This window comes from Triticum urartu, chromosome 6A (genome assembly GCF_056163025.1).
Source record: "Triticum urartu cultivar PI428250 chromosome 6A, HENAU_Tu73, whole genome shotgun sequence".
In the NCBI taxonomy this organism is placed as follows: domain Eukaryota; kingdom Viridiplantae; phylum Streptophyta; class Magnoliopsida; order Poales; family Poaceae; genus Triticum; species Triticum urartu.
Window position 1 is genome coordinate 436,670,537 of NC_141878.1, and position 26,133 is coordinate 436,696,669.

At 47.4% G+C, this 26,133-nt stretch overlaps 1 long non-coding RNA gene and 1 pseudogene across 2 annotated transcripts; one reads left to right on the top strand and one right to left on the bottom strand.

The window, feature by feature from the left end:
• Positions 1–619: 619 nt before the first annotated feature.
• LOC147965579 (uncharacterized) lies at positions 620–19,645 on the bottom strand (annotated as a pseudogene).
• Positions 19,646–20,683: 1,038 nt separating this feature from the next.
• Positions 20,684–24,005, top strand: LOC125513892 (uncharacterized). 2 transcript variants are annotated; one of them, XR_015608442.1, is made up of 4 exons: positions 20,684–21,489; positions 22,399–22,520; positions 23,064–23,231; positions 23,621–24,005. It is a non-coding gene; the product is annotated as an uncharacterized LOC125513892 (long non-coding RNA). The 2 variants fall into 2 exon arrangements; XR_007286218.2 differs by having other exon boundaries at positions 20,684–22,520.
• The last annotated feature ends 2,128 nt before the right edge of the window (positions 24,006–26,133 follow it).

Consider the following 26,133-nt stretch of genomic DNA (forward strand, 5'->3'; position numbering starts at 1 on the left):
CCTGATCGGTGGCAATCTCCTCTCCTTTTTTAACTTTGAGGATATGGTTTTTAGCTCTTCTCCCATTTGCCACAATCTGAAAAAGTTTAATGTTGGCATCCCCTTCTTTCAACCATCTGATCCTCGATCTCTGCCGAGCTATCGTTCTCTCCAAGGACGTCAGGCCCAGCACCGCAAGCTTAAGGGAGCGCCGGAGCCATAATTCCTCGAGGGTAAGCAGTCTAGACTCCTCGGCTCTCTCCAGTCGAAGGATAACATAGTTAGCCACAGCCATTTGAAGTTTGATGTTTCCAACTTTGCGCTGTCCCCAAGCTAGCAGAAACGCCGCGGTGTTTCTAAGGAGCGCGTCTAGCCTCTTGAAGGGATCCATGATAGAATCATCGCAAACCCAAGCTTCCTGAATCGCTTCCATGAAGCCATCGAGCTTAGTCCAGAAAATCTCGAACCGGAATCTCTTTTTAGGGCAGAATTGTGCACTAGTAGATAAGTGCAGTGGCGCGTGATCCGAGACATTGGTGGACATAGCTTGCAGCAAGCTGTCCGCGAAGTGGAGCTCCCAATCAACCGACACCAGGACTCTATCGATTTTAGTCATGACCGGTGCATCCCTTTCGTTACTCTAGGTGAAATTTCGACCATGCATGTATAGCTCTTTTAGCTCATGCTCGTCCACAAACTCCCTAAACTTTCTCATCATCGAGCGATTGAGATTGGTGTTGTTTTTCTCTGAGGCACATAGGATCATGTTGAAATCTCCAAGAATCATCCACGGGCCCTGACAAGCCACCCTTCTATTCTTAAGTTCATCCAGAAATTGAGTTTTAAGATCGTCTCCTTGGGGGCCATAGACCACTGTAAGCCACCAATTCACTCCCTCCTTAGTGTGCACAAGACCAGTAAGGGGGTTGTCATCAAGCATGATGCTGTCCACCTCCATTACCGTCTTGTCCCATGCCAAGAGGATGCCACCACGTGTTTCATGCGCCGGTAGATAAGCAAAACCATCCAAAGATGGTCCAATACATTGCATTACAATGAAGGGGTCGATTACATCAAGCTTCGTCTCTTGTAGACATACTAGGTTTACTTTCACCGATGTCACGAATTCTCTAACAGCCTTTTTCCTAGCCGGGCTGCTAAGGCCCCTAACATTCCAACACAAAATGTGAGGGTTTAGATCCATAAAGAAGAAGAATCAGCCAGCACCGAGCACACCATCTAGTGTGCAACAACCGACAGTCCAGGCTCAGTGCACAGCTCCATCCCAGATGGAACCTCCTTTCCAAACAACGCAGCAACCACCCTAACATGTTGTGCGCGAAGGGGGGAGTCAAATAGCTATTGTAGCTCATCCACAATAGCCTCGTCCACCTCCAGGTCTTGCGGTGCCAATCCCAACGCATTCATGAGAACATTCTCGGCCCAGGAGGCCTTGCCTTGTTTGCTGTGGGGTGCCCTCTTCGTAGCACGTGTAGTGCGCCACGGTGTGAAAGGTTCCGCCTCGGGCCTGAGTCCAGATGCATGAACTTCCTTGAGTAGTGGGGGGGCAAGCTTCTTCACAAGACAGGAGCAGAACCACTTTAGCTTATCGAAGGCAACTACCTCCTGTGGCCTCATTCCTCCCTGTTCTGATGATTGCATGGGTTGCATGTCACTCGCAACGTCCAAGTTCCTCGCCGTGATATGCATGTCATGTACTGCCGATGTGGCTGTCGAGTCACTCAACTCCCCTACCGGCAGAGCGGTCTGGTCTTTCTGGGCATCGTGTTCACATCCAGGGGAGGGTTTGCATCTGAAACCACAGAGATCGCCGTCTCCAAAGCAGCCGAACCATGAGAATCACGTCCCGATGCATGACTCCCATCGGGGGTCCCACCAATATCCGGCGCACAGGCCAGAGCTAGCGCATCTTCCTTGGGATCCGTGCATGTCTCCAGTTGGCGTGGCAAGTCGCTTTCCTTAGGGGCCCCTCCCGTGGCATCTGCATCCCCCGACCGGGGCGCCTTGTCGTTGTCTCCATGGGGGCCACCCACAGCAGCCACAATGTAACACCCTCGATGCGGCTATATCTCCCACGTGTCGAAGCACAACTTAGAGGCATAACCGCATTGAAAGAAATGTCGCAAGTGAGGTAATCTTCACACAACCCATGTAATACATAAGGGAAAGAGATACATAGTTGGCTTACAATCGCCACTTCACACAAATACAAGAATAAAGCATTACAAAATCCAAATACAATCAAGGTCCGACTACGGAACCAAAATAAAAGAAGAACCCCAAATGCGACAAGGTCCCCGATCGACCCCAACTGGGCTCCACTACTGATCAACTAGAACAAAACAACACAAAGGACAAGATCTTCATCGAGCTCCTCCTGAGCTTGGTTGCGTCATCTGCACGGACTCATCGGCACCTGCAAGCTGGTTTTGGAAGTATCTGTGAGCCACGGGGACTCAGCAATCTCGCACACTCGCGATCAAGACTATTTAAGCTTATGGGTAAGGTAAAGGTATGAGGTGGAGCTGCAGCAAGCGACTAGCATATATGGTGGCTAACATACGCAAATGAGAGCGAGAAGAGAAGGCAAAGCACGGTCGAGAAATTATGATCAAGAAGTGATCCTAGTACAACCTACGTCAAGCATAACTCCAACACCGTGTTCACTTCCCGGACTCCGCCGGAAAGAGACCATCACGGTTACACACGCGGTTGATGCATTTTAATTAAGATCAACTTCAGGTTTTCTACAACCGGACATTAACAAATTCCCATCTGCCCATAACCGCAGGCACGGCTTTCGAAAGTCCAAATACCTGCAGGGGTGTCCCAACTTAGCCCATCACAAGCTCTCACGATCAACGAAGGAATAGACCTCCTCCCGAGACATTCCGATCAGACTCGGTATCCCGGTTCTACAAGACATTTCGACAGGGTAAAAATAAACCAGCAACACCACCCAGATGTGCCGAGAAATCCCGATAGGAGCTGCACATATCTCGTTCTCAGGGCACACCGGATGAGCAAGACGTCGGGTAAGCCAGCCCAGAGTTGCCCCTGGTAGCCTCGGACATCGCTCAGTTGGACCAACACTCAGAGGACCACTAGCCCGGGGGGTAAAATACTGATGACCCTCAGGAGCGCGACTCCCAAGGGAAAAGAAAAAGGCTAGGTGGCGAATGGTAAAACCAATGTTGGGCATTGCTAGAGGAGTTTTACTCAAGGCGAACTGTCAAGGGGTTCCCATAATAGCCCAACCGCGTAAGGAACGTAAAATCCAGGAACATAACACCGATATGACGGAAACTAGGGCGGCAAGAGTGGAACAAAACACCAGGCATAAGGCCGAGCCTTCCACCCTTTACCAAGTGTATAGATGCATTAATTAAATAAGATATATTGTGATATCCCAACAAGTAAACATGTTCCAACAAGGAACAACATCTCCATGTTCCAACAAGGAACAAACTTCAATCTTCACCTTCAACTAACAACGCTATAAGAGGGGCCGAGCAAAGCGGTAACATAGCCAAACAACGGTGTGCTAGGACAAGGTGGGTTAGAGGCTTGGTTTAACAATATAGGAGGCATGAAAAGCAAGTGGTAGGTATCGTAGCATAGGCATAGCAAAAGAGCAAGCATCTAGCAAGAAAAGATAGAAGTGATTTCGAGGGTATGGTCATCTTGCCTGAGATCCCGCAAGGAAGAAGAACGAGTCTGTGAAGAAGGCAAACGGACGTAGTCGAACGAATCCTCACAAACGCGACGTTAACGGAACTAACCCGAAGAAGCAACACCGGAAAGAAGCAAACAACATGGTAAACAACCATCACATAAACATGGCATGATGCACAACCAAGAATGATGCATGTCTGGTTTAAATATGCATGGCATGGCAAAGAGCACAAACAACTCTACAAGTTAAGTGGAGCTCAATATGCAACGAGTTGCATATTGACGACACACCACATCAAATATTTAGTTCTCTCTCGATTAGATACTCAACAAATTTAAATGTTGGTTAACATGGCAAGAGGTGAAGCATATGAAAACAAACTAACTAGGCAAGTTTAAATGAGGTCGGAACAACAAACAATAATTCCGGTAAATCCCCATATACATTCATCAATTTGGTGCAACAACAATTTTTAAACATTTAAATGTTATTATCATGATGCGAATGACATGTGCAAGTTTATGCAATATTTATTAAAAGTTGATAAGAGCATTATGAAGCATTTTTCACCGTGGTGGAAAGAAAGGGAGTGCCACGGCAACGATAATGGTTCCGGTAGCTCATGGAAATACCGGTGCAAAAGGAAAAATGACGGGAGCATGCAAAAAGATGGTGGGGTGATCCCGACTACCGGGTTCCCACGAGGCAACGGTATGGCAACAGGGAACATGCAAGAAACACGTCGGGCGCGTGCAAACGCGATCGTCTCATTCAACACATGCATCCTTTCACGGGCGGTCGTCTCGGGGTTATACCTTTGAAGCGTGCAAGCGGGACGGTTTGGGTTCGGGTTCGGGTTCGGTGCAAGTAGAGGAAGTAGGCGTTCTCGCGACGGTGGTCGTACACGACGCGTTATGGAAGTAGTTGTACTCGCGGACTTCGGCGGCGGTAGTCGTTCAGGGTCTTGGCGGTTCCTCGTGTAGCCGTACATGTTCGACGTGGTACACGGTTCGAAGTCGTGCATGCCCCGTGGACGTTCAGGGTCACCGTGAGGAACTTGTCGAATCCAGGGTCTCAGTCGTCGGTAGTAGTACACGTTTCGAAGGGGTACTTGGGGTCTTCGAACTTGCCGGTCTCATCAACTCGAAGGGGTACTTGGCATATCCATGTACTTGGCGTTCCGGTGTGGTAGTCGAACTTGACGGATCCGAGAGCTCCGGGCGTCGTGGTACTTTGCGTGGAGGTAAACCTCAGACCGCCATTCATTGGAAATGAGCTGCACCAGGGAAGTTTAAGGTAGCGGCGGTAGCAACCGGGTTGACCGAATGGGACGGCTCAGACAAGAGCTTCTCTGCCCAGGGAGGAGGCACAAGTGATGCAGAGCTGCAGGAGGAGCTTCACCATGAGCAGAGGCGGACGGTCTTCGCGTGGAGATGGAGCCGGGGTAGGGGTCCCACGAGGTAGGTGTGCGGAGGTGGGTGCACCAGTGTTGCCGCACAAGGGCAGTAGCGAGCTTGCCGACGTCAGGGACGAGGGCGGCTCCTCGGGGCTTCCTGTTACATAGACGAGAGAGGAAGGGATTTGAGGATCGAGAGAGAGAATCAAGAGAAAAGGAACCAGGGGAAGAAAACAGAGGTGCAGCAGGGGTGTCCTGGTCCGCTGGGCTACTCCGACGAGGTGGAACTCCGGTGCGGCACCCGGAGGCGATGGTAGTGAAAGAAAAAAAGGTGGGGACGGGGTCCTGCTGGCGAGATCCATCTGGGAACGGGAAAAGGCGGTGAAAGCTGGCCGGATCGGGTGGTGGAGACGAGGAGGTGGAGGTAGGGCGTCATGGTTGCGGCTCGGGCGGTGAGGACGCTAGGTGGAAGGAGGGGAAAGGAGATGAGCGAGAGGAGAAGAACGAGCGATGGTTGCGTGTGTGTGCGACGCTCTCCTGGCGGCGCTGGGATGAACGAAAGAGGAGGAGGGGTTCGAGGGAGATGTGGGTCGAGGCTAGGGTTAGAACTCATGGGGGTCGGCTGGGCCTATGGGCCGGCGCGGGAGGTCTGCTCGCCTCGCTGCGGGAGGCCTAGGTGGGCTAGCGCGAGAGTGGCCTAGGGAGGCCCAGTTGGGCTCTCTGCTCTCTCTCTCTCTCTTTAACAGAGAAGAGAAAAAAAAGAGTTAAAAGAATTAGAAGAAGAGGCCATGATCAAGAATAAAAATGGTGGGACATATTTGTAAGGCTTTATAGAATACTTCCAACCCAACAAAAATGGTTCCAACGAAATAGGGGCAGTTAAATCCAAGATTATTAAACTTGCACCGAAGAAGTTTGAATGGAGTCTAAACTTTAGGTGTGCCCAAAAATGTTAAGAATTTAGGAGGAGCCTCGATAGAAGAGATGAGAAATATTGGCAAGGTTTGAAGGTCAACTCGAAGAGGAATAGACATGGGAAAATATTTTGCACGTGTGTTATCGTGAATTCCAAATAAATGGAATATTTTATAATAGCTCCACTAATATAGGGAGGATATGTTATAAAGAGAAGTCACTCTTCCCTCGATTTAAATGGATCGAAGATCCACACAAATTATTTAGTTGAGATGCAAAAGATTATGACATGATGATATGATAACATGATGCAATGCAAAAAAAATAAAAGAGCAGGCACAAATGAAAACACACGGAGAAACCCGGAACATAAGGAAGTCTTCTCGAGCATCGGTCTCGGGGCGTCACAACACTCCACCACTACGAGAGGATCTCGTCCCGAGATCTAGGATGGCACCGGAGGAAAAAGGAATAGGAAGAGGTAAAACTAAGCTGCTTCTTGACAAATGAGTGAAACCAAAGAACCTTGAAAGGTTAAACCATTTCGAGAAAAGGATACAACGGAGATAAACGAAGTTGAGAGCACTTCGTTATGAAGGAGGAAGAAGGGAGAACAAATTCGGGCAACACTCCGGTTGAAAATTGATATGAAACTTGATAATATGAAAAGAAGTTGAGCAGAGAGGCGCAATACTCCGGTTAAATGGATAAGAAAAGGAAAGAACACCATTCGAGATGATGGAGAAGTGAGAAACATCACAATGCCTCCGGAACAAATGTAGGGATGGAATCAAAAGAACGGAGGAGAAAACAACATCTTCTAACTCAAATGAGCTTGAAAAGCATCTTTTAGGAGAGGGGTCGAACGGAGTTGTTGGTAAAACAACAACAAAAAGAACAAGGTTGTAGTGGGCTTATGGAGAACATCTCGAAATTATGAGGTGAAAATTCTGCCACTAATGGAAACAATAGATTGGATTGATATGAACAAGAAAAAAAAACTTATTTCACCGGTAGGATAAATTAAGAACTTGGGTCATTTATGAGCACCATTAATAGCAACAGTCATTAGGGAAGGCTTAAGGTGAAATATAACCCAAGATAACTCCAATGAAGAGATTGATGGGCTTAAAATATCTCATTCCTGACAACTTTTGAATCATGAAACATGAAGGGAAATTGTCAACAATGACATAACACCACCTCAAAAGATAAGGTAAAAAGAATTGCACTCCGGATTGCAAGATGAAGAAACTTAAGCTCCTTAGAAAAAAATCTCGATGAACACTTTGAGAAGGAATTAAATCCTTGATGAATCGCCATGTCGAGCCTTCGTGAAAACTCCGGTAAAAAAAGAATGATCAAACGAAATGGTGGATGAAAAGAATAAGGTTGAAGCCTTGCAATGATTTAAATGAATCTCCATGGAGATGTAATTGAAAAAGGTTGGAACTCCGAGAAAAAGAGAAGATGGAACAATTGAAATCAGGAATTTGGTAAGCCTCCGGAATAGGAAATTAATCACTTGGATGAAACAAGAATAAGAATTACATTATGCTTATCCTTCACCAATTAAATTGATGACAATCAATGGATTTGGCATACTACTTATTCTCGTATAAAGGATTAAAAGAGATATATCAAAACTTGGGAAGGTCTTCGACGAACCATCGGTAGGATTTGGAAAACAACGAGTGAGTTGATATGATAACCATGGAATAGAATCTTGAGCAAACCACCGTAAGAATTGAAAATGAACGAAGAGAAGATAAAGAAACATCGGGAAGAATTAGAAAATGAATGAAGATGCTTGAGAGAATTTAGATACAAGAGAACGAAGGGATCACGAACTGATAAGTGAAAACTTGAATGATGCACCGGTTAGATTGGAGGATGACAACTGAAAGCTGAGAATGAATAACCCTGAATTGATGGACTCCGGATAATCAAACTGAGGAGACTCTTGAATTGCTTCGGATGGGTGAAAAGAATTCTCACGATCGAAAACAATTATGAGAGGATGGCATAAGGCTAGCATCATGAATCTTTGAGAGAATGGATAAGATTGAGGAGAAACTCTTCTTCGGTCTTCAAAAGTTGGAAAAGACGATGAGTAACACCACCCTGAATTGTTGAGACACTCCGGAATAAAGAAGAATAGAAAAGTTGAACCAATGATGAAAACAATTTGAAAGATCTTGGAGAAAGGCATTTGACTGATGATAACTCATTCTTACGTCAAACTTCGAAAAGAATTTGAGAGTAACGCCGGGAAAATAAGAAGAGTCAGGTAAGATCCTGGGAAAAGACCTGTGGGTTAGGGCCCACTCAAAAGAAACACCGTAGAAGGATTTGAAAGAGAGAATGCATCGGTTGAATTTAACGGCTTGAATGAGATAACGACCTCGAAATAAGTTGAACGGATCTTGAATGGAAAAACGAGCCTTCTAAGATTTCTTCAGCACTCCGGAACAATTGAATAGCGAGAAGTGAATGATTAAGAATTGCACCGGCATGAGAAAGCATTGACATGAGGAAAGGGTATGATCAACAAAGCTTGACTTGAAACCATCGAAGAAGAAAAGAACGAAGAATGATGAACTTGAAGCTCCATTAGAATCTTCATGAGAATCACCGGATAAGAATATTGACGGAAAAGAATGGAGAGGCTTCACATCCATAAGATGGATACTCGATTAAGAAATCTAAGTCCTTGAAGAAAAAGGGTGGGTGGGTGGGAAAAACAAAGGCAACTTGGAGACGGATGGAACAAACACCGTTGAGAATAACTGATAAATGATCTTGCGGATGTTGAAATGGTCGGATCCACCAGAAGAGAAGCACACCGGTTGAAAAGGATTGACATGACAGTCTCGATTATCATGAGGGTTTAGTATTCACATGGGAGTATGAGAACACCACTTAGGAAAAGTATGGAATCAACATTTGACTTTGAAGACACTCGAATACCCCAACTCAAAACAAAACAAGGATTGGCTTGCAGAATAAGCCAGAACAAACATATGATAGAAATTTCGTCCGAAGTTTTCGTGGTGGGGCCTAAACAGGCTCGATCGTGCAGCACCATCATGTACAAGGCAGTGCACATGACATACGAAGCGTCCCCGAGTCGGCATAGCCAAGGACTCTTTAAGACACAACGAGACCACTGTAAAACCAATCATGAATAGGCGGACCACTAGACGTCGAACCCCAATTTCATATCATACATCTGTTGGAAAGAGCTACTTGAATTCCCACCTATGAAACTCCCGAACCTTTCCGGTTATGCAATCAGTTGTTGGGGATACAGGGGAAGCATAATATCTCACCCAAATCTAGCAAATCCTACATCCAGCTATATCCATCCTTCAACACATAACCGAGAAAACTTCGGAAATCGTCTACCTCAACCTTCGAAAAGCATCCGTTATACGAGTTATGGCAATACTCCTGAACTCCCGCCCCAGTACTGGGTGGCGTCGAGGTTATCTCACCAACAACTGCATAAAAGAGATTTTCGATGTCGGCGAAACTAATCTCAGGTATTCCAGAACTGCAACGATAAAATTGTGATGACAACACCTCGGAGCTCAACTCCCCGGGACACTTCCACAAAACCCCTGACAGGAGGCACCAAGACAATGTTCTCGTCACAAAACCATCGGAACGATTCCAAGATACCCGCGTGATCCTAAAAAAAATTAGTGAAATTTGAGAAGAGAAGAGTCAAAACTCTACGTCAGGATGCCTTACCAGAGCGATGAAGGGACTGGGGAGTAAAAAGAATTCCTAACTCTCCGATATATAATTCCTAAATGACTCAAAACATTTTCTAGACTCAACCCGTCCGCTAATTCGATCAAGAAGTGGGGCTCCTAAGGTCGGGGAAGGCTCTGATTACCAACTTGTAACGCCCTCGATGCGGCTATATCTCCCACGTGTCGAAGCACGACTTAGAGGCATAACCGCATTGAAAGCAATGTCGCAAGTGAGGTAATCTTCACACAACCCATGTAATACATAAGGGAAAGAGATACATAGTTGGCTTACAATCGCCACTTCACATAAATACAAGAATAAAGCATTACAAAATCCAAATACAATCAAGGTCCGACTACGGAACCAAAATAAAAGAATAACCCCAAATGCGACAAGGTCCCCGATCGACCCCAACTAGGCTCCACTACTGATCAACTAGAACAAAACAACACAAAGGACAAGATCTTCATCGAGCTCCTCCTGAGCTTGGTTGCGTCATCTGCACGGACTCATCGGCACCTGCAAGCTGGTTTTGGAAGTATCTGTGAACCACGGGGACTCAGCAATCTCGCACACTCGCGATCAAGACTACTTAAGCTTATGGGTAAGGTAAAGGTATGAGGTGGAGCTGCAGCAAGCGACTAGCATATATGGTGGCTAACATACGCAAATGAGAGCGAGAAGAGAAGGCAAAGCACGGTCGAGAAATTATGATCAAGAAGTGATCCTAGTACAACCTACGTCAAGCATAACTCCAACACCATGTTCACTTCCCGGACTCCGCCGAAAGGAGACCATCACGGTTACACACGCGGTTGATGCATTTTAATTAAGATCAACTTCAGGTTTTCTACAACCGGACATTAACAAATTCCCATCTGCCCATAATCGCGGGCACGGCTTTCGAAAGTTCAAATCCCTGCAGGGGTGTCCCAACTTAGCCCATCACAAGCTCTCACGGTCAACAAAGGAATAGACCTCCTCCCGAGACATTCCGATCAGACTCGGTATCCCGGTTCTACAAGACATTTCGACAGGGTAAAAATAAACCAGCAACACCACCCAGATGTGCCGAGAAATCCCGATAGGAGCTGCACATATCTCGTTCTCAGGGCACACCGGATGAGCAAGACGTCGGGTAAGCCAGCCCAGAGTTGCCCCTGGTAGCCTCGGACATCGCTCAGTTGGACCAACACTCAGAGGACCACTGGCCCGGGGGGTAAAATACTGATGACCCTCAGGAGCGCGACTCCCAAGGGAAAAGAAAAAGGCTAGGTGGCGAATGGTAAAACCAATGTTGGGCATTGCTAGAGGAGTTTTACTCAAGGCGAACTGTCAAGGGGTTCCCATAATAGCCCAACCGCGTAAGGAACGCAAAATCCGGGAACATAACACCGATATGACGGAAACTAGGGCGGCAAGAGTGGAACAAAACACCAGGCATAAGGCCGAGCCTTCCACCCTTTACCAAGTGTATAGATGCATTAATTAAATAAGATATATTGTGATATCCCAACAAGTAAACATGTTCCAACAAGGAACAACATCTCCATGTTCCAACAAGGAACAAACTTCAATCTTCACCTGCAACTAACAACGCTATAAGAGGGGCCGAGCAAAGCGGTAACATAGCCAAACAACGGTGTGCTAGGACAAGGTGGGTTAGAGGCTTGGTTTAACAATATAGGAGGCATGAAAAGCAAGTGGTAGGTATCGCAGCATAGGCATATGTAACACCCTCGATGCGACTATAGCTCCCACGTGTCGAGGCACGACTTAGAGGCATAATCGCATTGAAGGCATATGTCGCAAGTAAGGCAATCTTCACAACATCCCATGTAATGTAAATCATAAAGGGAGAGAACATAGTTGGCTTACACTCGCCACATCAATCAAGTACATAAATAACATTACATCATCCAAACACTCATGGCCCGACTACGACGCTGAAATAAAAGATAACCCAACATGCGACACGGTCCCAATCACCCCCAACTGGGCACCACTACTGATCATCAGGAATGGAAACATAGTAACGTTGAGAGTCCTCGTCGAACTCCCACTTGAGCTCAAGTGCGTCTCCTGGAGCGGAATCATCAGGCCCTGCATTTGGTGTAATAGTAATCTGTGAGCCACAGGGACTCAGCAATCTCGCACCCTCGCGATCAAGACTATTCAAGCTTATAGGTATGGCAAGGTAAATATGTGGAGCTGCAGCAAGCGACTAGCAAGTATGGTGGCTAACTTATTCGCAAGAGAGCGAGAAGAGGAGGCAAAGCGCGAGCAAGAAACTAGAGATCAACCTGCGCAAACATTACTTCAACACCGTGTCCACTTCCTGGACTCCGCCGAGAAGAGGCCATCACGGTAACACACTCAGTTGATTCATTTTAATTAAGTTAAGGTTCAAGTTATCTACAACCGGACATTAACAAATTCCCATCTGCCCATAACCGCGGGCACGGCTTTCGAAAGTTCAAATCCCTGCAGGGGAGTCCCAACTTAGCCCATGACAAGCTCTCACGGTCAACGAAGGAATAGACCTCCTCCCAAGACGTTCCGATCAGACTCGGTATCTCGGTTACTCAAGACACTTCGACAGGTTAAAACAAGACCAGCAACACCGCCCGAATGTGCCGACAAATCCCGATAGGAGCTGCACATATCTCTTTCTCAGGGCACACTCAGATTGTCTTAGGTACGGGTAGGCCAGCCCAGAGTTGCCCCTGGTGGCCACCGGTAGCTGACAGGTGGACCAACACTCAGAGGAGCACTGGCCCGGGGGGGTTAAAATAATGATGACCCTTGAGTCTGCAGAACCCAAGGGAAAGAAAAGGCTAGGTGGCAAATGGTAAAACCAATGTTGGGCATTGCTGGAAAAGCTTTAATCGAGGCGAACTATCAAGGGGTTCCCATTATAACCCAACCGCGTAAGGGACGCAAAATCCGGGAACATAACACCGATATGACGGAAACTAGGGCGGCAAGAGTGGAACAAAACACCAGGCGAGAGGCCGAGCCTTCCACCCTTTACCAAGTATATAGATGCATTAAGATAACAAGATAATATAATGATATCCCAACAAGTAAATAAATGTCCCAACAAGGAACGGCCTTCAATCTTCACCTGCAACTAACAACGCTATAAGAGGGGCTGAGCAAAGCGGTAACATAGCCAATCAACGGTTTGCTAGGACAAGGTGGGTTAGAGGTTTGACATGGAAATTTGGGAGGCTTGAAAGCAAATGATAGGCATCGTAGCATTGGCATAGCAAAAGAGCGAGCAAACTAGCATAGCAAAGATAGTAGTGATTTCGAGGGTATGATCATCTTGCCTGCACAGTTGTCAGAGTTGACTGGATCCTCGAAAGCAAACTCAACGGGCTCCTCGTTAGCGAACTCGTCTCCCGGCTCTACCCAAACAAGACAAACAAGCAACAAGGATACAATCAACCACGTGCAAGGATCAAGCAATACGATGCAATGATGATATGCTATGCGGAATGCGATGCGGGATGCAAAATGCAAGATATGACAGGAAATGCATGAACCTGGCCTCAACTTGGAAATCCAAGGGTGCCACTGGAAAGATGAGATGAAATCGCTTGAAAACGATATAAAGAACGCCGGAATCGGAGTTACGGTTTAGAAATGGCAAGCGATTCAAAATTGACACCGGTCTGTGATTTACAGCGAGTAGCCATCTAAATGCAATGAGATGAACATGCTACAGCACCCAAACATGACAAAAAAATACATGGCAGGGATGCATTCAAGATTCTTAACAAAATTCTAGCACTGAGCTACGGCCAATTCATCCATTAACAGGTTCAAACAAGCATGGTAAAAATGCATATGGAAAACAGATCTCAGACTTAGTGAAATCAACACTTGTCTGGAATTTCAGATCAGGTAGCACTCTTCGGAGCAACAAAACTACATGCTACAGGACCTGAACATGGCAAAGTTAAGCATGGCATGGAGCTACTCAAAGAGCTTAACAAAAGTCCCTTAGTGACCTTGAGCCAAAAGGGATCAGAAAATACAATTGCAAGCATGTGAACATAGCAAAAACATAATCAATTTTCAGACTTAGTGAAAAATGGCACATGCTGAAATATAACTCAAGTAGGCATGTTTACGAGCTCGATGCACTCACTACGTTGCAAGTCATGGCAACACAAGCATACATCCATCAAGAAGGAACAAAATGCAGGCTAGACATGGCAAGAACAATAGCATAGCATGCACGGATCAACTACAACATCATCGGCAAAATTGCAAACAAGTTGACAATCTGCCCAGATTCACAAAGTAGCAAAAGTAGACCTCGATTGACTCAAGCTAGGGTGCTCCATAATTGCAAACAAAGACATGGATGGATAGAGACTACAATATTAACAAAACATCCTTACTGATCATCCTCAAAAGAGGCACGGATCACTAGGAAACAATATAAACATATGGCATCATGAGATAACCAGCTCAAGGACTTAGTGGAATTGCTAAGTCCCTGAAAATAGAATTTCCAAGTGCACCACTTTGCAAGATTGCACTAGTCACCACACACATCACAAAAATACATGGGTTGCACCTCTGGAAAGATGACAAAACCCTTAACAAAACATATGTAGAACTCAAGGGCATATCATGCACACATTAATCATGGCAAAAATGACAAAAACCTATATGGAGTAGCAGATCTGACAATTAACTCAAGTGGCCCTCTTCTAACAGCATTTCGGGCATCAAGATGAGCTCAAATGAAAATGATGCAATGGAATGAAATGATTTACTCTCTGAGATGAACATTTTGATATGCTATATGCATGAATCGGAGCTACGGATGCAAAGTTACGAGGCTGAGAAGAAGGGCACATGGATCTGGGATTTCGGGACTTGGACAAAAAAATCAACCTCTAGGGTTACTGTTCACGCCAGATCTAGATCGGGGCACGGAAATCGAGGAACGACGGCCGGAGTTACTGTTCACGCCGGAGCTCGACGGAGAGGGAGAAGACGGCCGGGGCGGCGAGGGTGGTCGCGGTCGCCGGTGAGCTTTGGCAGCGGGGCGGCTCCGGTGGCGGAGCAGAAAGCCGGCGCGGCGGCGCGGCGTGGTTGCGGGCAGGCGGCCGCGGGCGAGAGGAGGCGGACGAGGGGCCTGGCGGCGCGCCGCGGATGGGCCGCAGGGGCCGGAGGCGGGCCTCCCGGGCCGGAGCGGTGGGCGGCGGCGCAGGTGCCACGTGGCGGCGGGGAGGCGGCGCGGACAATGTCCGTCGACGGGATTTTGTCCGGCCGGCGCGGTGAGGGTGGATCTAGGGTTAGGAAGAGAGGGGATCCGAAAATTTCAGGAGGGGGCTTTAAATAGAGGTGGAGGGAGCTAGGAGAGTCCAAATGAGGTGCGGTTTTCGGCCACGCGATCGTGATCGAACGCTCTAGATGATGGAGCAGAGTTAGGTGGGTTTTGGGCCAAATTGGAGGGGTGTTGGGCTGCAACACACACGAGGCCTTTTCGGTCCCTCGATTGACCGTTGGAGTATCAAACGAAGTCCAAATGATACGAAACTTGACAGGCAATCTACCGGTAGTAAACCAAGGCCGCTTGGCAAGTCTCGGTCCAATCCGGAAATGTTTAATCTCCACACACGAAAGAAAGCTAGAAATGACCACCGGAGGAGAACGAAGCACCGGAATGCAAAACGGACAACGGGAAAAATGCTCGAATGCATGAGACGAACATGTATGCAAATGCAATGCACATGATGACATGATATGAGATGCATGACAATGATAACAACACACGGAGACAAAGACCTGAACCCGAGAAAATAAATTAACTTAACGCCGAAAATGGCAAAAGTTGGAGTACAAATTGGGAAAGTTACATCCAGAGTGTTACAGCATAGCAAAAGAGCGAGCATCTAGCAAGCAAAGATAGAAGTGATTTCGAGGGTATGGTCATCTTGCCTGAGATCCCGCAAGGAAGAAGAACGAGTCCATGAAGAAGGCAAACGGACGTAGTTGAACGAATCCTCACAAACGCGACGTTAACGGAACTAACCCGAAGAAGCAACACCGGAAAGAAGCAAACAACATGGTAAACAACCATCACATAAACATGGCATGATGCACAACCAAGAATGATGCATGTCCGGTTTAAATATGCATGGCATGGCAAAGAGCACAAACAACTCTACAAGTTAAGTGGAGCTCAATATGCAACGAGTTGCATATTGACGACACACCACATCAAATATTTAGTTCTCTCTCGGTTAGATACTCAACAAATTTAAATGTTGGTTAACATGGCAAGAGGTGAAGCATATGAAAACAAACTAACTAGGCAAGTTTAAATGAGGTCGGAACAACAAACAATAATTCCGGTAAATCCCCATATGCATTCATCAATTTGGTGCAACAACAATTTTTAAACATTTAAATGTTATTATCATGATGCGAATGACATGTGCAAGTTTATGCAATATTTATTAAAAGTTGATAAGAGCATTATGAAGCATTTTTCACCGTGGTGGAAAGAAAGGGAGTGCCACGGCAACGATAACGGTTCCGGTAGCTCATGGAAATACCGGTGCAAAAGGAAAAATGACGGGAGCATGCAAAAAGATGGTGGGGTGATCCCGACTACCGGGTTCCCACGAGGCAACGGTATGGCAACAGGGAACATGCAAGAAACACGTCGGGCGCGTGCAAACGCGATCGTCTCATTCAACACATGCATCCGTTCACGGGCGGGCGTCTCGGGGTTATTCCTTTGAAGCGTGCAAGCGGGACGATTCGGGTTCGGGTTCGGGTTCGGTGCAAGTAGAGGAAGTAGGCGTTCTCGCGACGGTGGTCATACACGACGTGTTATGGAAGTAGTTGTACTCGCGGACTTCGGCGGCGGTAGTCGTTCAGGGTCTTGGCGGTTCCTCGTGTAGCCGTACATGTTCGACGTGGTACACGGTTCGAAGTCGTGCATGCCCCATGGACGTTCAGGGTCACCGTGAGGAACTTGTCGAATCCAGGGTCTCAGTCGTCGGTAGTAGTACACGTTTCGAAGGGGTACTTGGGGTCTTCGAACTTGCCGGTCTTATCAACTCGAAGGGGTACTTGGCATATCCATGTACTTGGCGCTCCGGTGTGGTAGTCGAATTTGACGGATCCGAGAGCTTCGGGCGTCGTGGTACTTTGCGTGGAGGTAAACCTCAGACCGCCATTCATTGGAAATGAGCTGCACCAGGGAAGTTTAAGGCAGCGGCGGTAGCAACCGGGTTGACCGAAGGGGACGGCTCAGACAAGAGCTTCTCTGCCCAGGGAGGAGGCACAAGTGATGCAGAGTTGCAGGAGGAGCTTCACCATGAGCAGAGGCGGACGGTCTTCGCGTGGAGATGGAGCCGTGGTAGGGGTCCCACGAGGTAGGTGTGCGGAGGTGGGCGCACCAGTGTTGCCGCATAAGGGTAGTAGCGAGCTTGCCGGCGTCAGGGACAAGGGCGGCTCCTCGGGGCTTCCTGTTACAGAGACGAGAGAGGGAGGGATTTGAGGATCGAGAGAGAGAATCAAGAGAAAAGGAACCAGGGGAAGAAAACAGAGGTGCAGCAGGGGTGTCCTGGTCCGCTAGGCTACTCCGACAAGGTGGAACTCCGGTGCGGCACCCGGAGGCGATGGTAGTGAAAGAAACAGAGTCGTGGACGGGGTCCTGCTGGCGAGATCCATCCGGGAACGGGAAAAGGCGGTGGAAGCCGGCCGGATCGGGTGGTGGAGACGAGGAGGTGGAGGTAGGGCGTCGTGGTTGCGGCTCGGGCAGTGAGGACGCTAGGTGGAAGGAGGGGAAAGGAGACGAGCGAGAGGAGAAGAACGAGCGATGGTTGCGTGTGTGTGCGATGCTCTCCTGGCGGCGCTGGGATGAACGAAAGAGGAGGAGGGGTTCGAGGGAGATGTGGGTCGAGGCTAGGGTTAGAACTGGTGGGGTCGGCTGGGCCTATGGGCCGGCGCGGGAGGTCTGCTCGCCTCGCTGCGGGAGGCCTAGGTGGGCTGGCGCGAGAGTGGCCTAGGGAGGCCCAGTTGGGCTCTCTGCTCTCTCTCTCTCTCTCTTTAACAGAGAAGAGAAAAAAAAGAGTTAAAAGAATTAGAAGAAGAGGCCATGATCAAGAATAAAAATGGTGGGACATATTTGTAAGGCTTTATAGAATACTTCCAACCCAACAAAAATGGTTCCAACGAAATAGGGGCAGTTAAATCCAAGATTATTAAACTTGCACCGAAGAAGTTTGAATGGAGTCTAAACTTTAGGTGTGCCCAAAAATGTTAAGAATTTAGGAGGAGCCTCGATAGAAGAGATGAGAAATATTGGCAAGGTTTGAAGGTCAACTCGAAGAGGAATAGACATGGGAAAATATTTTGCACGTGTGTTATGGTGAATTCCAAATAAATGGAATATTTTATAATAGCTCCACTAATATAGGGAGGATATGTTATAAAGAGAAGTCACTCTTCCCTCGATTTAAATGGATCGAAGATCCACACAAATTATTTAGTTGAGATGCAAAAGATTATGACATGATGATATGATAACATGATGCAATGCAAAAAAAATAAAAGAGCAGGCACAAATGAAAACACACGGAGAAACCCGGAACATAAGGAAGTCTTCTCGAGTATCGGTCTCGGGGCGTCACACACAACCACCTCCTTGGGGTCTGCATCGATAAGGGGCTGCCCCCCACCCGAACCAGAGTCTGGGGTCCAGCTGTCGGGGACACCGTGATTGCTTCAACAGAGCCGTTGCCCCCTAGTCCAAGCAACGCAACAACCGTTGCGGCATCAGCGGCCGCCGTGGTTGGCGGGGCATCCGAGCCCACTGATGCTTCCAAAACCTTTTCCGGGCCCGCCACGTGCAGTGGCTCTCTCACCACAATCGAGTTGGAGGGTGCAATGATTCCACCCGCAGGATCAACCCCCACCTGATTCGCGCCCATCCCGTTTGAAATGATTGGAGACCTCCCGCCAATCGTGGCACGACTGCTGGTCTGGTCGTGGAGCCGGTCAAAGCCGACTGCCTGGTCGTCAGCCTGTCCCACACCCGTCCAGCTGGCTCCCTTCCGTGACGTGGGTGGGGTCCATCGGTGGTAGACGCCAATCTGAACGAGACCGCACCGAACTGCCCTGCCCACCGCCGCCGCCAGCGGCATGGCCACCACCACTGCCATTACCACCACCGCGTGAGTCGCGAACTCCGAACTGCCATGCGCGGTTGTGTGGCCTGGCACTACTGCTATCACCACCACCAAAACCATCATGCGAATCAGGGATCCCGCTCAGCCCACTGTCTGAGGAATCACCTAAAAACACCGGCTCCCCTGCGTCTCTAAAATCAGCCATCGCTTCGACATGAATTAGCACCTTGTATTGAAGCAGTGCGGCGGCCTTTCCGAGCCCGGCTCCGGCACGGCAAGCCAGCGAAGCGTGGGGATTTCCTCCGGGTCTGCCGTCCAAGCAGTGAGCTTGAATGACGACAAGTCCTCCCGAGAGCTCGTCTCCGGCGCCACGGCCTCCACCTTGCACGACGAACCAAGCAACTCTTCAGCAATCTCCCTCTCCCAGGCGTGCGGCGGGATTCCTTCTATCTCAATCCAAACCTTAATTCCCAACACTGAATGAACTGCCTGCGACTGCCGGTTCCATGGCCGGAAGAACAACCGGTCACCCTGATACTCCACTGACGGGCACGCCGCCACCATGTTCCGAACCTCTGCTGAAGCAAACACCACCAAGAAATCCTCTGGTCGGTACGGGTGAACAGAGAGCTGATCTGCATCGATGCCCAGCCGACCTGCCAGGATCTCGTACACCTGATGGACCGGCAGCCGGCGCCGAGCCCGAGCCACATATGCCACCATCGTGAAGCGCAGCCGGCGCTCCAAATCCTCTGTGGATTGCGAGCGCCGGACTATGCAGAGCTCGGAAGCCCCCTCCTCCGGGTCAACAACCACCTGCAGGCGGGGCGGGGCGAGCTGGGGCCACACCGCTGGCCGTAGGGCAGGGGCAGGGGGCGGAGGCGGCGGAGGGAGCTGAGCCCGCTGAGGGAGACGGTCGGGGCTGGAACGTGGGGAGGATCTACGGGCCACCTTGGCGATGGCCTCCCGCCGCAGCTCATCCGGTGACGAGGGTCTCCGAGGACGCTTGCAGTCGCGGGAGCCATGGCCAGGCATCCCACACCGGATGCACACCTCCAGATTGGTGCAGTCGCGCCTGTAGTGGCCCTTCTCGAGGCAGCGGAAGCACTTGTCTTTCATCTCCGGGATCACTTCCGGCCTAGGCGGAGGTGAGGAACGCGCGGCCGCCGCACCAGAGCCACCTTCTTGGTCCACCAAGCCATGGCGGATGCGCCAAAGCTCCTTCTTTGATGGGGGCCGATGCACCCAGCCCTCCGCGGCCGCTGGCTCCGGCCGCTCCGCCGAGTCGACCGCCGGCAGCTCACGCGCCTCCGAGCCCTCCGAGCTCCCCGACAGCCCAAGACCCGAAACCACCGGGCGCTCACCCTCCGGACGGAACAGGGAGGAAACAGATTTGGGACTTGACCCCATGGCCGCGATCACCCCCCCCCCCCCCGAGGAGATGGAAGCGAGGAAGGCGAGGGAAGGTGGACGCCGGCGCCGGAGTAGTGCACAGCGGGGGAAGGTGGACGCCGGCCCCAGCGTAGCGCACAGCGTGGGAAGGGGAAGGGGAAAGGGTACGACACGTTTGTACACGCTAACAGCCAGGTACAGCGTTTGACAACGCCGATCATTATCCTGCCAACCTAGAATTACGCTTTCTTCTTATGTTATGGATTGACTCCGTGGGTTTACCGTCACAATACACTTTCTTCTTATGTTATAATACACTTTTATGATTTGTATGGACAAAATCATAATATAAATGAGGTGGTACTAATCTCCCAAGTACGGTTGTCTCCTCTATGCTCTATCCTCTCCTCACGACCGGATCCGCCGCCGCCGCCCCCGCTACAGCATGCCGTCGCCCTAACCCCACTCGCTGGTGCGGATCCCCGCCACCGCCGCGCCCCTCCCTCCGCTCGCCGCTGCCTCCGTCTTCGCGTTGCTCCCGCCCAAGATAAAGAGGTTACGAGGCTGAGACGCCAATGTCCAAGCCCTTGCTGTTCACCTTCCCAGCCTCCCTTCCAAGCTCCACCAGCTTGATGGCTGATCTGACCTATGGACGGTGCTACGCTGAGCGATCGACTGGCATCCTGCTCAGCCCTGCCGTCAAGCGCGCCCTATGGGCTCGCCATCTCGCGCTCCCCGTCATCAGACTCGTGATGGGTGATGGGGTGGATGATCTGACACGCCTGGCGACCCAGAGGAGAAGGATTTGGAGAGAAGGTTGGGCGGCATACAGGTGTTCTCGGTTGCCAAGACTGCAACCATGGTTATGGGTGGAATTTACCTTGTCTAATCTATTACATGAATAGTCCATGAATCCCCTTACGTGAGGTCAATTTTGTAGATAGTTTTAATGTAGCAGAAAGAGGCCATTCACGTGGATATGAATTAATAGTATCAGAGTGCCAAGATTAGAGATGGAATTTACTTTGCACGGCTGTCACAAGATAAAGGAGGCAGTGGACGGGAGATATTCAACCGGAGTTTGATCCTTTGTCTAATTGACTTTGCATTATCCAATATGATTAGCTGGTGACATGAGAGAGAGGGGGATAGACCCCTTTGGCTACTGCACTAAGGTTATGCCTACAATGTGCTACTCATATTCCACTTTTAGACGACAAGCAGCTTCAGAATTCAGATCCCTTTGATTTACATTTCAGATCATCTTGCTGCAACTTGGTAGTAGACAACCATTTTTGGTGATCATATACAGAATTTTTTGGTTCTTCTGTTCGTATATGTCTTTTCAATTTTCCTATATGCTAACGGAAGAAAAAAGTAGATAGTTTGAACACCTGTTTATTCACCTGTGTTCTACACGAAGAAAGAGCAGGATAAATACCATCTGTTGGTAGTCTTTCTATTTGTCCTTAGTTATTTATATTCTACACTAATATAGCAAGGCGAAGCCTAATCTTTACTCTGGGTCACTGATAGAAGTACTGGTACACAATGAACTTTTTGTACACAATTAACTTTTTGTAGTTCTTTTTCTTATGGAAACTTTTCGTACTTCTTTGTTGTGATATACGCCCATCTCGAATTTCATTTTAGGTCTACTTATTTTATCTCGGCTAGGTGTTGACAGCAAGAAACACTTCAAATATATGACTCTTGTGTATATAAATATATGCTCGCTCTACAATATAATGTAGATAATGATCACTGTAATTTAATCTGCTATTTAGTGTAAAATATTTGTATTCATAAGAAGAGATAGTTATACACTTCGTTGCCGTTTTATATCTGAGTTAAGAAAAAATATTAGTCTTCCTCTATAGAGGTATGTTGCCTTGCTGAGGCTGCTCTGGTTTTGCTATATTTGCTGCTCTTTTGTGCTATACTACTATTCCATATATAGAGAGATCGGAGAAGAGAACAGCAGCTTGTTACTACAGATATTTCATGCTGCTACTCGCTTACTGTTACACATCTACATACAGAAGGCTGCTGCTTGCTGATTACAATCCATTCATGATATGTAGGTATGTATGCTTCTGCTAGGTACATGTGAACAGGGAGACAAGGAATGGAAGCTGCAGCGGTAGCCGGCCGATGGCCACACATTGGCAATCACTGCTTAGATACGTGACTCCAGCCACCTATGGTGAGCAGACTTTGATCTTGATATGTTAGTCCAAGTGGATAAACATTATTATGTGTTTAATGTGATGGGACTTCATTGGTTGGACGTCGATTAGGATATATGTAGTACATAGCCACATATGATTTGTTTTCGAGTTGCCATATGATGGAAATCAGTAGCTTGATTTGCTGTTCAACAAACGTTTATGGTATGTGTGTGTCCGCGCTTTTGCTGATTCTCACAAAAATGCTTGCTTTTAGGATGTGGTTCTTAGTTATGGTCATTTGGTAATTTTGACAATGAGAACAAAAATTTATCCCAAGATCATATACCTTGATTTAAAAAAGTTCTGGCTGTGACTAGGATTAATCAGATTATTTGCAAATCATGTGTAGAAAACTTGGATCAGCTATGGTAAAAGCTCTCATGCCATATATATCATGTGGATATCTACATATCCTTTTGCAGATGCTATTGGAAAAGTTGTTGCTATCGAACCTTCCATGTTGAGAAACTAGAAATAGTATTTATGTGTTTTACCCTGCTCTAATGTTTGTTTCCCAGTTTGAGAATGGCAAGAAGATGCTTATTCTCCATGGTACAAGGACTAGCGCAGTTTTGAAATTCGTGCTGGCAGACGTTTTTCACCTGATGCGTGATCATTATGTGAAGTATGCCAATAACAAGGACAACAACAAGACATTTGAGAGTAGGGGTCCAACTTCCCTGGAGGTATTCTGCCTCAAATTTTACAGCAACCTTTTATTCACATTTCCTTTTTTGTAGTTGGTGACAATAAGGAATTGTTATTCACTTGAGAAAATCAAGATTAAATCGATGATGCTATCAAAAGTAAATGACTTTCTGAGCTAGACGGTGGCTTTTTGAGCACTAATATAGAACCTATCTCAAACCTTTCCCATGTCTGTCATAATGATCTTTTCATTTTCCTTTGTATATTAAGCTAGAGAATATTATTCTGCATTATTTTCAACCGTTACTTTGTACCCCGACTGTACATTCTTCCAGTGAACACATCAAAATAGCAGGTCCGCAGATCTAAAGGCTCATTGGTTTGGTGTTGGACCGATGGTGATGTACTTATGTTGCTTCCATTGTAGGTGTGATTTTTCTGTTACAAAGTGAGGTGAATTGAGCTGATTGTTGCTACTTCTATTCGTGGTTATCAGCGTGTTCCTACGCGACCCCTGGCAAGGCTGCATCCTATTTGCGGCTCGCCCATGCCTACTCTCTGTGCTTCTTGCTCGTGCCAGCAGTGAAGACTCTCTATATACATGTCATTATATCATCCAAAAGCCAATGGCAGAAGGTGGAATCTTGCTTCTTACCGGAACATCTCCAAGTTCTTCTACGAGTATATCATAATCATTTGTAGATTGTTGAATTATTTTGATATCTTTTTTGGGGGAATTATGGGATCCTAACCTTACATTATCTAAACATTACTCGAAAGGCAGAAGCCGATCTTTATCTAATCATTACTCATAGGTGAGTGTGCCACAAGGTTCTCTTTGCAACTTTGATCTAACATTTTAGGCAGGATTACCGCCTGAAGCAGTTTACATCATTACAACTTACCAGGAGAAAGTAAAGAGTGTTAAAAATAAAAAGTTGCATACAAATATTTTGAAAAGGTAGAATCACATTGTGATTGTTAAGGGAACTGTTTAATGATTTATCTTTATTCTTAATTACTCTGAAGAGATGATCTCTTGAAAAGCTTCTATTCTTCTAATTATACAGACAAGCCAATCAGTCGTTGTTTTTGTATGTCACCGTGTAGAACAAAAGTGTCATGTGATGTGACCCCCATACAACCTGGTATATGTTCGTATGGCCATTAAGTAACTTACGTGATAATTAACTCTTTGGCTTGAAAGTGTTGTAAATGTAGTCCCAATTCTATTGATTTGTTCAAGCAGCTAAACAAGCCAAGGAACTTCTAGAGAATTAATATTGTTCAACTTTCAAGAAGTGTCAAGCAACATGTTGCTTGATGAAGGACCAAGGCAGTTGAAGAGGAACATGAAGCGCTATGAAAATTCCTCTGGTGGCCGAGCATCTTGTCAGTCTGTTTATATTGACTAGATTAGAAAAGTCACAGCGTAAAAACTTAAATCTTTTTCACAAGCCTTTGAGCAACATGTGCTATCCATGACCTGATGCCATGATATATATGGTTTTGTGCTAAAACCATTTTTAGATGTGAAGGTTCAAACAAGGTCGAAGTGGTTTTATGAAGAATTTTGAGGACCGTCAAAATAAAGAGTTATCAGTAGTGCACCACAACAGTTACATTTTTAAATACAACACAAACTGTCAAACTTATTGTGTACCCGTTGTAACGCACGGGCCCTTGTGCTATGTATTGATAATGTTCCTAATGACTCATTCATTGTTATTTAAAAGTTTGATTAGTCTGATGGTCCTTCTTTATAATGTTTGTGCAATCTATACGAATAATTCCATGTGCATATGCAATTTATCACAAAAATCTATATATTTTTTTAGCTGAAAGGCCGATTTTATTCATCAAAGACCACAAATTGTGGGATACAAGTTTCATGATGAGGCTGGCCGAGCCACACATGACGTCCTACAGCGAGATTTTCCTCATAATTATTGGCACGTCCCTCAAATATGAAATTACAATGAAAGGAGGTTGCTCGAGACTTGATCTCGCTCACTATTGCTGCATAACGTCCCATAGTACCGTTGTTGATATCTTTAATCACTTTTTTGGAATCAGAAGCTACGACAAACGTTCTGATATGAAGATCTTCAGCTAGGCATAGAGCTTCTCGACATGCAATGGCTTCCATTGTCGCAGGGTCATCCACCCCTGCTATGATCAGTGCTGAACTGCCCAAAAACTCTCCATTGCTGTCGCGACAGACTGCGACTGCAGAGCCTCTCCGGCCAACTCTGATTCCTGCATCCACGTTAATTTTCGCCTACTGGGGAGGGGGTGCTTTAGGTCGCTTCCTTTCCTGAACGTTTGACCCCGCCGAGCCAGAAACATGAGCAGCTGGCCGACCGGGATTTAGAACCTGGAGCTCCTCAGTGAACCTTTGAACGAAGGCATGTGTAGAATGTGGACTTTGGAAAATTCCCTCATGGATAGCTTTCCTTCGTGACGACCAAATAGCCCACAAAGGAACACCAAGTTTGACAAACAATGCATGAGATAATACCTCCATCTGAGTAAAAAGCCAATGCTTGGCACTCGGCTCAGATGCCGCCACTAGGCTTTGTGCTAGCTCCTCATCTACAAGGGCCCAAATGCATCTGGAGGTCGTACACTCGAGTAAAGAGTGGCGCCAAGAATCCGGAGCTCCACAGAGACCGCACGAGTTAGAATTAGACATGTGGCGATGTGCCCTTACATCCTCCGTCGGCAGCGTCTGCTTCGCAAGTCTCCATAGGAACATTTGAATTTTGCCCGGCACCTCTGTCTTCCACAATCCTTTCCATGCCCTCTCGTCTCTGCTTTCAGCAGAAGATCCCGCTGTGCCATACAGCCAAGCTTCCCTTCTCTGTCGAGTTGCAACCAACATGTTATATGCCGATTTTACTGAAAAAGACCCATTCTTCTCATGGTTCCAGCACCAAA